This window comes from Sturnus vulgaris, unplaced genomic scaffold (genome assembly GCF_052056855.1).
Source record: "Sturnus vulgaris isolate bStuVul1 unplaced genomic scaffold, bStuVul1.hap1 Scaffold_230, whole genome shotgun sequence".
In the NCBI taxonomy this organism is placed as follows: domain Eukaryota; kingdom Metazoa; phylum Chordata; class Aves; order Passeriformes; family Sturnidae; genus Sturnus; species Sturnus vulgaris.
The window spans coordinates 56,639-68,399 of record NW_028276322.1 but is presented as its reverse complement, the minus strand read 5'-3'; the positions used below and the strand labels follow the sequence as shown (position 1 = coordinate 68,399).

General features: G+C 42.9%; 1 long non-coding RNA gene across 1 annotated transcript; it reads right to left on the bottom strand.

The window, feature by feature from the left end:
• Positions 1-5,534: 5,534 nt before the first annotated feature.
• Positions 5,535-8,849, bottom strand: LOC148217804 (uncharacterized). The gene is made up of 3 exons (XR_015800732.1): positions 8,780-8,849; positions 7,476-7,590; positions 5,535-5,597 (listed from the first exon to the last, which is right to left on the bottom strand). It is a non-coding gene; the product is annotated as an uncharacterized LOC148217804 (long non-coding RNA).
• Positions 8,850-11,761: the final 2,912 nt, after the last annotated feature.

Sequence of the window (11,761 nt, the reverse complement as noted above, 5' to 3'; positions counted from 1 at the left end):
TGACAGTTGAATGAGATTGTTCATACCCCAGAAAAGGTTGCTTTGAAAGGTTGTGGAAGTCCTGTTAGGAAACATGGCTTTACAAGTCCTTTCCACCAGGAGACAACAGCTGCAGAACATCTGGGTGTGCCAGTGTTGAGAGCACCAGCAAAGATCAAAGTGGAGAAGTTGGTGAACAATGGCAGTGGCCTGGGGGAGAGCAAGTGGGGTGCTGGCTGTGGGACCAGGGGAGTCCTGACTGATTTAGGAGGCGTGTGATGGTCTGTGCCAGCAAGCGGAGTAGTGCTGTGGCCTTGGCACACTGCGAACACTGGAATTCAGTGGGGTCACTGGGCAGGCTGAGTGTCTGAGCTGCTGGAGGGCCCCAGGTTGCCCACATGTAAACATCCAGTCTCACTCTTGCCAGCCACAGAAAGGAGCAGGATGTGGCTGCTGGCGATGCCTGTCATGTATATGTAGTGTATATGCGTGCTATCCCAGCCTGCTGGGAACACTTCTTCTTTGGGACTGCTTGGGCTGAGGGAGAGAAAGCAGTGGTAGTTTCTGAGGTTTTGAGTTTGCTCGAGTTTCTCAGGCTGTTTCTGGAGCCACCCAGAGTTCTCTTCCTTGACGCATTTCAAGTCCTGCTAATTTTCAAAATTCAAACAGACACAGCCCTAAGCTAGTTGATCTGACTTCAGAGCTACTCTTACACTGAGCTGTTGGATGATCTGATCTCCTGAGATGTCTTCCATCTCAGTTTATGACCTGGTTCTTGTGAAAAGTAGGATCCAGTAGCCTGGAGAAGAGAGGTTTCTGGAGAGACAGTATTGTGGCCTTTGAATACGTAAAGAGGGTATAAGACAAATGGAGAAAGACTTTTTAGGAAGGTTTGCAGAGACAGGACAAGGGGCCATGCTTTCAAACTGAGACTAGGTTTAGACTGGCTAAAAGGAAAAACTTTTCTACAATGAAGCTGGTGAGACACTCAAACGGGTGTTCCAGAGAAGTTGTGGATGCCCCATCATTGAGAGTGCTCCTTATCAGTTTGGCTAGTCTTGAGCAATTTGATCTACTGTAAGATCTACCTGGCAAGGAAGTTGGACTAGATGATCTTTAATCACAGACTGTTGTATGATTCCGTGAAAGACAGAATGCAATAAAGTTCATAATTCAGATTTTGGCGCAGACATATTTATTATTTCTCACTTTATGCATCATTGCAATGACAACTTGTTAGCTTCTGAAATGATTAGCTGAGATTGATTTCCTTCCTTAGTTTCATTTTTCCTGTTATTCCTTCACTCTTGGACTTTTTTTTTCACTAGATTTCCTCTTTCAGTAAACTGCCCTTAAGTATCACTTTGCTCCCCACCTGGCTTTATTTTTTTTCAATGACACCTTTTCACTGGTTCGTTTTGGGCCTTTGCTGCTTGAAGTCCAGCAGCCTCCTTGTCTGAGCATTATGGAGCTTTCTTTACAGCTTCATCACTATGCAAAAAGCCATAAATTACTGTGTTCCATCTCACATACCATCAAGTATCACACTAATATTCCCTCTGCTGAATAGCTGGTTGGCTTACATAGACCAGCCAAAAACCAGGAAATCCAGATGGCAGCAAGAATCTTGTAGACTACTCCCGCTGTTCATTTAAATTCTGGAGAAGTCACGTGAGGTATCACATTCTCTTGAAAGAAGTGTCTACCATCTCGGACATTCTAGAATGGGCTATTAATATTGTCATGAGTTTCTGGCTAGACCTTTTAGTATGCAAATTCAAATGATCTGAAATGATAGAACTTCAAGAATTTTTTTTTTTCCCAGAATCGAAGTATGATGGAGTTCCATAGGGAGAATCTTAATCTTAGTTATTCTATTCCATCTCACATCATGGCTGGGGGCAGGGAGAAGGGAGTATCTTTGGGGGACAATGGGTTCCGGTGTAGTCAGTAAGCTGGGCAGAGGAGCCATCAGGTATTGTCTGTTGTTGGGGGGGGGGAATTCATGTGAACTCTTCCTTTCTTGTACCCTGCCACTAGTATTGTTGCTAAAATTGTTTGTTTTCTCATCCAAGTGACAGAATCAGCACACTTAATGAGGGATGAAGAGGGAGCAGCGACCTCAGAACAGGAGGAAGAAGAAGCAGAGCCTGCTGTCCTCCAGAAGAAAAAAACACTACCAGCCAACTTTGCATCATCTGTGAACTTCCTGGGCGTGTACTCTATCCCCTTGTCCAGATCACTGAGCAAGATATTAAACAGGACTGGGCCCAAGACTGAGCCTTGGGGACCAGCTGGATGAACTCTATTTCCCACCACTCTGTGGGCCTGGCCATCACCCAGTTTGTCACCCAGCAAAGAGCCCACCCATGCAAACCATAAGCAGACAGTTTCTTCAGGAGAATGATGTGAGACTCATTGCAAAAAGGATCAGGGAGATGCCTAGGAAGAGTCTCAGGTGAATCCAGGAGACTATAGTGGAGGACTATTCAGTTTTCCAATCAATTTGCTTAAAAAACTCTACAAAACCGTAATAAAAAAACAAACAAACAAACAAACAAAAAAAGCAGACCAAACAAACACACAAAACCCCCCAACCAATAATCACCAAAGAGACAAAAAAAGCCCCCAAAAAAGCCCACCAAAAAACCCACCCAAAACTGAAAAAAAAACCCCAAACCCAACACAAAAAATCAGGGTGAAGGTTTTTAGTAACTTTAAAAATAACAAAACAAAACAAAACAAAAAAACCCCAGAAAGTCACATTTCTAAAGGTGCTGTCCCAGCCTCTTCTCTCAGCAGGGACGACATCCTGAAGTGGAGCCAGTTGGAAGAGAGCGGGACGGGGCAGCACCTGGGCCATTGTCACAGGACGGCCCTGTGGCTGCCCCATTGCCAAAACCTGGACACATAAATCAAACACAGGTATGCACATGTGCTTAGACACAGCAAAAATATATTTGTCTGAAAAGAATACAGGTCCATTTCTATCACTGGAAAGAGCATAATGCCTCGTCTCAGCTTTCTTTTCAGTCATTACAAATGTTTCGAAAATAAAGGAGTGCAGAAAATGGAAATATCCAAGATCAACATGAGGACCAGTAACAAAGATTCCATTTTTGAAACTGCATTGGGAATCCTCTGCAGAAATTGACTCAGAGCTCTAAGATTTACAAAAAAGACCAAGAGGATTGGAGTCAATACAACACAGTGTCTGCAGACTTCAGCTGGTTGCCTTGATTTCTCAAATATGATGGAGGAAGCACCTTAGCAACTACAGCTGCCAGTTCTCTCAGGGCCCTGACATGCCTCTGGGTGGGTCCCATGGTCTTGCATGCTCAGGTTCCTCAAGTGGTCTGAAAGCTGACCTGCTACTATGGGTTAGAATCAAGTCCACCAGTCCAATAACCTGAGAGATGTGGAAATAGTGACTGGCAGAGTAAATTGAGACCAACACTTGTTGAGTACCTCAACCTTCTCTTTGTCTGTTGTCACTAGTGCTGTCTGGCTTATGGGGGTGGGGGGGAATAGGGAAGGTGTGATAGGTTTCTTTTCATCTTCCTTTTCCCACTGAAATACCCGTAGGTGCCTTTATTATTCTTATTTTTGGCATGCTTTTCCAAATTCAGCTTCAACTCAGCCTTAGCTATACTGATCCCATCGTCACACACTCGTGTTAACACTCTATTTTTCCCATGATTTGTCTCGGTGTGTATTGTCTGCATATTACCTACTTGCATCACATCTATTAATTTTCAATAACCTTCTGGCTTTAAATTGTTTTCAAAAAAAACCTTTTTGAACCTTTTCACCTCAGAAATTCACCTGGGAAGCCCCAAATCCCCAAAATTCACCCCGAAGTCCCCCCTGGGATGCTCAGCACTCACCTGGCAACTCCCAAAATTCCACAAACTCACCCCAAAATTCACGGGGGACCCCCAAATCCCAGGGCTTCACCCCAAAATCCCACCTGCAACCCCCAAAATCCCTCAAATCACCCCCAAGACCCAGTCCCCCCAACACCTCCCAAATTCACTCCAAAATGTCTCCAATCCCCCTCAAAACCCTCCCAGATACCCCCAAATCCACCAAATTCACTCCCAGACTCATCTGGGACTCCCAAAAATCACCAAAATTCCCTGGAAAATCCACCTGCATCCCCCCAAATTCATCCCAAAATTCTCCCACGACTTCCAAATGCTCACCTGGATACCCCAAAATCGACAGAATTCACCCCAAAATCCGTCTGGCATCCCCAAAACTCACCTGAGAACCCTAAAATTCACATGTATACCCTAAACTTCACCAAATTCACCCCCAAATTCCCCTGAGATCCCTAGAATTCCAGAAATTCCCCCTAAAATTCAACTGGGACTCCCCACATTCCACAAATTCACCCCAAACCTCGATACCCGGGATACCCAAAATTCCACAAATTCTCCCCCAAAATCAACCTAGGACCCCTCAAAACTCACCTGGATCTCCCCAAATCCCCGCCCCCCCCCCCCCCCCCCAATTCACCTGGGCACCCCCAAATCCCCAGAATTCAACCCCAAATTCACCTGGGACCCCAAAACCTCCAAATTCGGTCCAAAATGATTGGCAACTTTACACACTCCGTTTTCCCACAAAAGGATCTAGAGCCCTGTGCGCTTCGTATACAAACTAAATGCAAAAAAACTTTCTATTCATTCTCAGCAAAAAGACTTCCTATTCCTCCTTCTTTTGGACAAAACTGCCTTCACTTTCAAACTTATTCTCTTGCTCACTTACCTGCATAATGCTTAGTCCCTGTTCTGCATGCTCATTTTCTTCACTTTTACAAGGAATCCTCTCCTCATCTTCTTCTTCCTCTGCTTCTTCCATTTCCTGTGCCAAGATCACCTGTTTCTCTGTTAGATTTCTTTCTCTAGCTGATTTTTTGACAACTGTCCCTATCTTCTGGCACCGCTCGAGAGAGAGAGGCGATTGTCCCGCTCTGCTCTGGGCTGGGACTGCGCTCTCTTCAAGCCCTGGGGGCAATTTTGGATGCCACAGCGTCAGAAAGACCTCAGGCTATTGGAGAAATGTCCAAAGGAGGGACACAGGGATAGCGAAGAGGCTGGAGGGAAAGCCATACAAAGAGTGGCTCAGGGCATTTGGTTCAGCTGCAGAGAGGACACTGAGCTCACACCTCACTTGGGACCTCTCAGCTCCTCCCAAGGGCAGCACAGGGACAGCTTTGCTCTCTGCTCTCTGCGACCAGGGACAGGAGCCAAGGGAATGCCAGGAGCTGTGTCAGGGGACGATTAGGCTGGCTATCAGGGAAAGGTTTTTTTCCTCAGAGGCTGGTCGGGCACTGAATAGGTTCTCCAGGCAATGGGCACAGCCCCAAGGCTGCCAGAGGTCCAGGAGCGTTTGGCCAATGCTCTCAGGGATGCAGAGGGTGGGACTGTTGGAGTGTCTGTGCAGGGCCAGGAGTTGGACTTTGACGATCCCTAGGGGTCCCTTCCGACTCAGGAAACTCTTCCCATTTTCCCCTCTTTCCTCTCCTTGCACAATGCTCTCAGCTTACTGTTCCACCGCATGTTCCACTTCTGAAACCTCCGCTACTTCTTTCCAGTTCAAGCACAGTTCTACTGGTTACAATCCAAAGATAGACAGATTGGAAAACAACCAAAAAGAAACACCTGTTTGGAATGTCGTGCTCTTATCTGCATCTCGAACTATGAAGTCGATTGTGCCTTGCAAGTTCTAAAAGCAAAACAACAACAAAAAACACCCGTTTTAACATAGGGATTTGCTTTCTTCTAAGAAATCCATATCCCTTCTCAAAATGGATCTATTTCAGGAAGAGATCATCTTGAATAGATCACTTACTATCTAAAGAACCTGGAAGGCTCAAATCCGTAATGATAAGCCTGTTACCTTGTCGTTTTCTGTTCCAAAGGCAAATGAATTTGCTCAAGTGCCGTTTGTAACAAGGACAGAGCTCAAAGTGTGGCTCTGAGAAATGTTTTGGTTTCCCTCTCCTATCTCTATCAAAAGCACTTTCTTCAATGGCTGAAACAATACTTGATACAGTCTGAATTTTAAAGGTCATGAAAATTTTCTCCAAAGTGAAAAATTAATATAGCAGTCAGGTTTGAAACCAACGGGAATTTTTGTTTTACCTGTTTGAAGATTCCCTTCACACTAAAATGCTGGCTGATGGATACCTAGAAGAAATCAATTCCCACAAAATGCTTCTGGGTAAGCCATTACATCATCCATTACAATTTGCTTCAGTGTCCCGTTCCTGTCCAATTGAAGGTCCCTGTTTAAGAGACTCAAGTACGGAGAGAAATAAAATTTAAAATGACTACAGTGCCTTTAAATCTAAATCGAACTTCCTTATCAATCTCATAAAACCTTTAGGCTAAATGTTGCCATTGATCTGTTTCTACTGAACACAATCACGTCCTGGCTTGTTAGAGATTAGTTCATTACAAAGAAAGAAACGCACAGAAGTTAAAATATTTCCAAAGAAGCATTTGACATCCTTCCTTTTGGATGGGGAACCATTCCAACACTGCTTACATAAGAGGTCAAATGACTGTCTTCCATGTTAGTTCTGCACTGTGCTCAGCGGAGCCTTTCTGGTTTATTTGCCTTTGACTTGGACATAAAGCTGAGTCTTGATTCAAGAAAAAATCAATATTCACACTTGGTTTCATTTACACGGACATTGGCTTGGTCTCCTAAACAAAGAAAATGATGGGGAATTTTTGTAGGAGTTCAGATAGGTAACATTCTCTTTCCACAACCTGGCATTGTATTTTCACTTGGTCTCTTACCTCCGGCTATGTTTTAACGGCTCAAATTATTAGGAAGAGTATCAAACCTCCAGCTCTAACCACAGTCCCACTGCGAGGTGTGTGAAGGTATGTGCATCTGCCCCTCAGGTCCATACTGCTCTTCTAATGTGCCTCTGATCGAGCAGGTAGGAAAGACCTCCTGGGTGTGTGAACAGTGCTGCTTCCTCTATGGCTTCAGAGCTGCTGCTAAGATCTTCAGGAAGGAGAGCAGTATTGTACCCATTTTTAGATGGTTTTTAAAGTTGCCAGTGCTTGGCTGTCTTAAACATCTGAGTTCCTAGAACTTTGAATGAGATCAAATCTATGAGTGAAGTGATGATGGTGCAGACCAACTTCTGATTCCAGTGATCCAAGAATCTGCACTACTACTTTTACCTTCTGAATAAGGCATGGATGTGATGGTATGCACAGTAATACTGATGTGCTATGGTTTTTGAATGCTGGCAGTCTTTCTTTGTCCCATTCCTAAAGCGTGGGCATTATTTGCCTTAACCTTGTTCAGTAGGGACATTATTCTATATTCTTACATGAAGTGAAAAGCACTCTTTTTCCATACCTTCACACAACAGCATTAAAACAAGGCCTAAGTAGTACAACCAATATTCAAAGATGCAAAGCAAAGATGCTCTACCTTTTAAGTTTACCATACAAAATTCATACCTTGTTCTAATTTGATCTCAAGAAGAAAGGGTGTTCTCCAAATACTCCTTCAGCTCTTCCTCACAGCTCACCGTTTTCCTTTTTTCTAAGATTGTATCCAGATCACTTTCATCATCTAAGGCCACATAAAAAAGCTAGTAAAAATGGTTTCGTAGATACTAAAATCTCCCCAACTATTTAGGATTCAAGGAAGTTAATTGTGCACATATCTTCTACACCCAGAAGAGAAAGCTACCTCAGCAAAACTCATCGCCTATGAAAATCTTCCTAGATAATGAACACCTCTGACACTGCCACCCCAAGTTGGTGTTCTGAAACAATGAGAACCTCACATCCAATCAAACTCTAGACCTGCACAAGATCTCGTCATAGCAACTTGCAGCCACTTTCTACAGAAAGCAGCAGTGATCTCTATCACTGTTGCCATACCAACAATAAGACAGGACTGTCCATTCAGCATGAATCAAGCAGTTAGCAAAAATGCACCTGACAGAATGAAACTGAAGAGTAGAAATTCCCATCTAAAAGTCAAAGATTACATTTTTAATTTTATAGCAGGTATTTTGAATTTCAGAGGGCTCTTTGCATTAAGAAGTCCTGTCTTTATAGCACACCCTTGTTTTTATGTTTCTACCTGGATTATGGCCATTTAGCCGTCTCCTTCAAATCACTCCAAAGAAAAACATTCAAGTGGACAAGTTCTTTCTAAACTGCTGGAAGGTGAAATGAATGAGTAAGAGGATATGTAACATGATAAAAGGCTGCCTGGAATTTTACGACTGGTATCCAACATGGTGCCTTCTATCTGGAGAGTAAAAAAAAATCAGTCTCCAAGTAAACTGGTAAGAATGCGGATTCTCAAAACTTCTGTTTATTCTGGCACCATAAAGCACCAAATCACATTCTATCATTTATCCCTTTAGAAACAACTGCCCGACTTTTTTTATGTATAGAAAAGATTGGAAGACATTTGGGAGATCATGTCCAGCTATTCCTAAAGTCTGATCTTAAGCAGACTGGGCCATACGTCATTCATCGCTATCCTATGTATTTCAGATAGAAATGATCATAAAAATACAATCTATTTCTATTACAAATAATAAACACAAGAATTATGAACACTTCCACATGAAACTCTTCCACACCAAACTGTTTCTCTGGAGTGTTTTGTCACACTATGGACCTCTTTCTAAGGTGACATCAATAGCCTACCACGCAGAAGGCATTGCAGGTGGGAGCACAGGAAGAACAGACTAATCCCAAGGAGTGATGAAGATATATGTCATCAAATAAAAGAAACGTACATCCACGTGCTCCACTTCTTCTTCAAACCTACATTTTCGTTTCTCAGTCATCTGAAGCATGTTGGAGTGCACAACTTCAGCATCTTCTGCTGTGCAAATGTTCATATCTAACAGGGTCATCTGAAGGAAAAGAAGAACAAATTATTGACATGCACAGAAGAAATACTGTGTGGCTTTCAGAGAGCCTGGCTAAACGTAGTGTTTCTTTTCTTGTGATGGACAGAGATAGATTCAGCCTCCTACATGCCATATTAGATTAGTAAACAATACCATCTGGTTGGACACAAAGGGAGAAATTGAGGCAGAGGTGGAATTTCTTTCCCAAGAGAAGACAGATTTAGCACAAGGGCTGAGGCGCCTTGCATCGTCCACATTCATGTAGGACAGCACTCCCTTCATTACTGGCATTTGTTACGGCTTTTCCACATTTCAAGTACAAACACCAACTACTACCAACCAAAGGGATGGCTTACTTTTTGAAGAGAGTAAGGCGGAGGTTAAAAAGGAATTCCACTTGTTATCTCAATGTCTGGTGCATCCTCAGACGCATTTTACTCTAATGACACATTGGACCACGGCTATCACAGCCAAAAGCTGTGGCACTCAACTTGCACATCTGCCCTTTCTCCTGACATTTGCCCTCGACCAGCTCATACTGGATGCTCATTTTCTCCACGCACTCCACATTAGGGCTGTCTGAATGATACGGAACAGACCACAGTCAAAATTCCCATCTTTCACAGTGCAGTGTGACATGGAAACATGACAGAGGCCATGTGCTGAATCTCAGCACACGGAACAGATGCCAGCAGTGCCTACAGACACCAGACACTACCAGCCAAAGAAATCAAGACATTTTCATACACAGCTGTTTATCATTATGCTTCAAAGTAGCAAGGTACTTACAATCGCTACCAACTTCTTTGCTATCATACAGGCTACAAACATCCCAACAGGATGTGCTCTGGAGCAAGAGAAGGCAGACACAGAGCGGGAAGGCATGCTGCAAGGACACAGAGAAAGGAAGTATCTCCAATACTTCCCTTCTTCTTCTCCAAGAGTTAAAAAGGAGTATTTTTGTATGATTGAGAAGGGATCCATGTCAAAATTAACTTTTGATTTCCCCCAGATTCATTCTAACCGAGCCAGTTCCTGCTAGATCTCCCCATGTACTGGCCAAAGGAAAGCCATGCCACAGGCAGCTTCTTTGGCTCTTACTGCCACCTCCAAGCAACTGAGAAGGTATGTGGCAACACACGGAACAAAGAATAGAGCAAACATGCACTCTCAAAGCAACTGTCTGCCTCATCGTTGCCCGGGAGAAAAGAAAATATTGCTTGAATTCCAGACTGTTCTTAGGATTTCCCGACCTACCTAGACTTTTGTTTCAATTCTCCAGAGTTCTGCACCATTCGTTTCCATCAGATTTGGCATGTGTTGGAGGCAACAAGGTGCTATCAAAGTAGGAAACAAGAGTCAGGTATCCTAAAATACAAACCAGTCAGTACTTCAAATATAAAATTATGAATCTGAATATCCATACTACTGGGCTTTCTTTTATTTACAGCCATCTTGGCAATGAAAATAAACCTGAGATTGTTGTTGTTCAAGGCCAACTGTTTACTGCCCGATAAGGAACTAACTGTCATCTACCTCGTTCCTACATCCACCGTAAAAAACCTCCCTGTAATGATCGTAATGCATTGCACCCACACCAATGTGTCTTGTGTTCAGGATGGATATTCAAACGTAGCAACGTTAGATTTCTATCCAGACTCCTCTCTTAAATTATTCCGCAAATAAAATCCCACGCCATGGAGAAAAAATGCCTTGACAAAAGCACCAACTTCTAGCTCTCCACCCATCTTTGCCCATTTCTACTATGTTTCAAGATTTGTTTCTGCATTCCTCCATTTTTAGAGCCTGATCACCACCTATTAAGTGTAGCTGGGGCACTGAAAATCAAGAATGCATTTTTTCCATTCAAAAGGGCTGTACAGAAATAGATGTAGACCCTGCCTTACTGCTGCATTTAGCAATCACACATTGACAGGAAGCAAAGTGCATTTTGTAGCCAAGTCCTTCATTAACTCCAGCAACAATTGTTTTCCTTCATGCTATACCCTCTTTTGCCATACCCGATATATTGCAAAACCTTCAGTCTCTCTTCACTAAGTACCATCTGCTCCTTTATCAACTTTTCCATTTCCATATTCACAGTTGGGGGATTCTGTATTTCTTCACTTGCCATAAATTCTCTGCAGGATGGAAAGTAGATATGTAGAATGGAATCACATGATATATGTGATATCATACGTGGATTATGTAGAAAGAAAAAATGATCAAGTATTACTTTGATAGAAACCAAAAGTGAACGCTAGCCACTTTGTGTTGCTCATTGTCCAAAAGAAGACTGCCAAATTTCTGACCTGAAACTCTGAACTACACACTTCTTTTGCATGAGCTTCCAGTCCTTGACTCTCCCTTGCCATTTCAGTTGATGCCATTTTTCTTTCTCAAGCTCTGATTTCATTCGATTCAAGAGTAGCTTGGCAGTTGCCCTCTCATTATCCAGCAGTGCTCTCTTTATATTCTTTGTATTAAAAAATAAAACCAGAAGTAGAAGCAGCATACAACAGGCAAAAACAAACCAAAAATTGTCTCTTCTACAGAAAATGAGGGGAGAAAAGAACACAAATGATAACCAATACCCTGCCAAGTAGAAATTTCTTCTATATTTCCGTGATTGATAGGCAGAAAAAATGAATTTCATCTGGGGAAAGAAAGACATTCTAGGAATATTCAGACTGCTATCTTGCCCCAGGTAAAACAGTTACCATGGCCTTAGCGTTAATGAGCTTGTGAACATCAGCTGCCAAGAGGAAGGACATTTCCTCCAGTTTCACACAATACTTGGTCAGTACATCTGCTATCTGTGCAATCAAAGAATACAGAAAAGTAACAACAATGAAAAGCAGAACT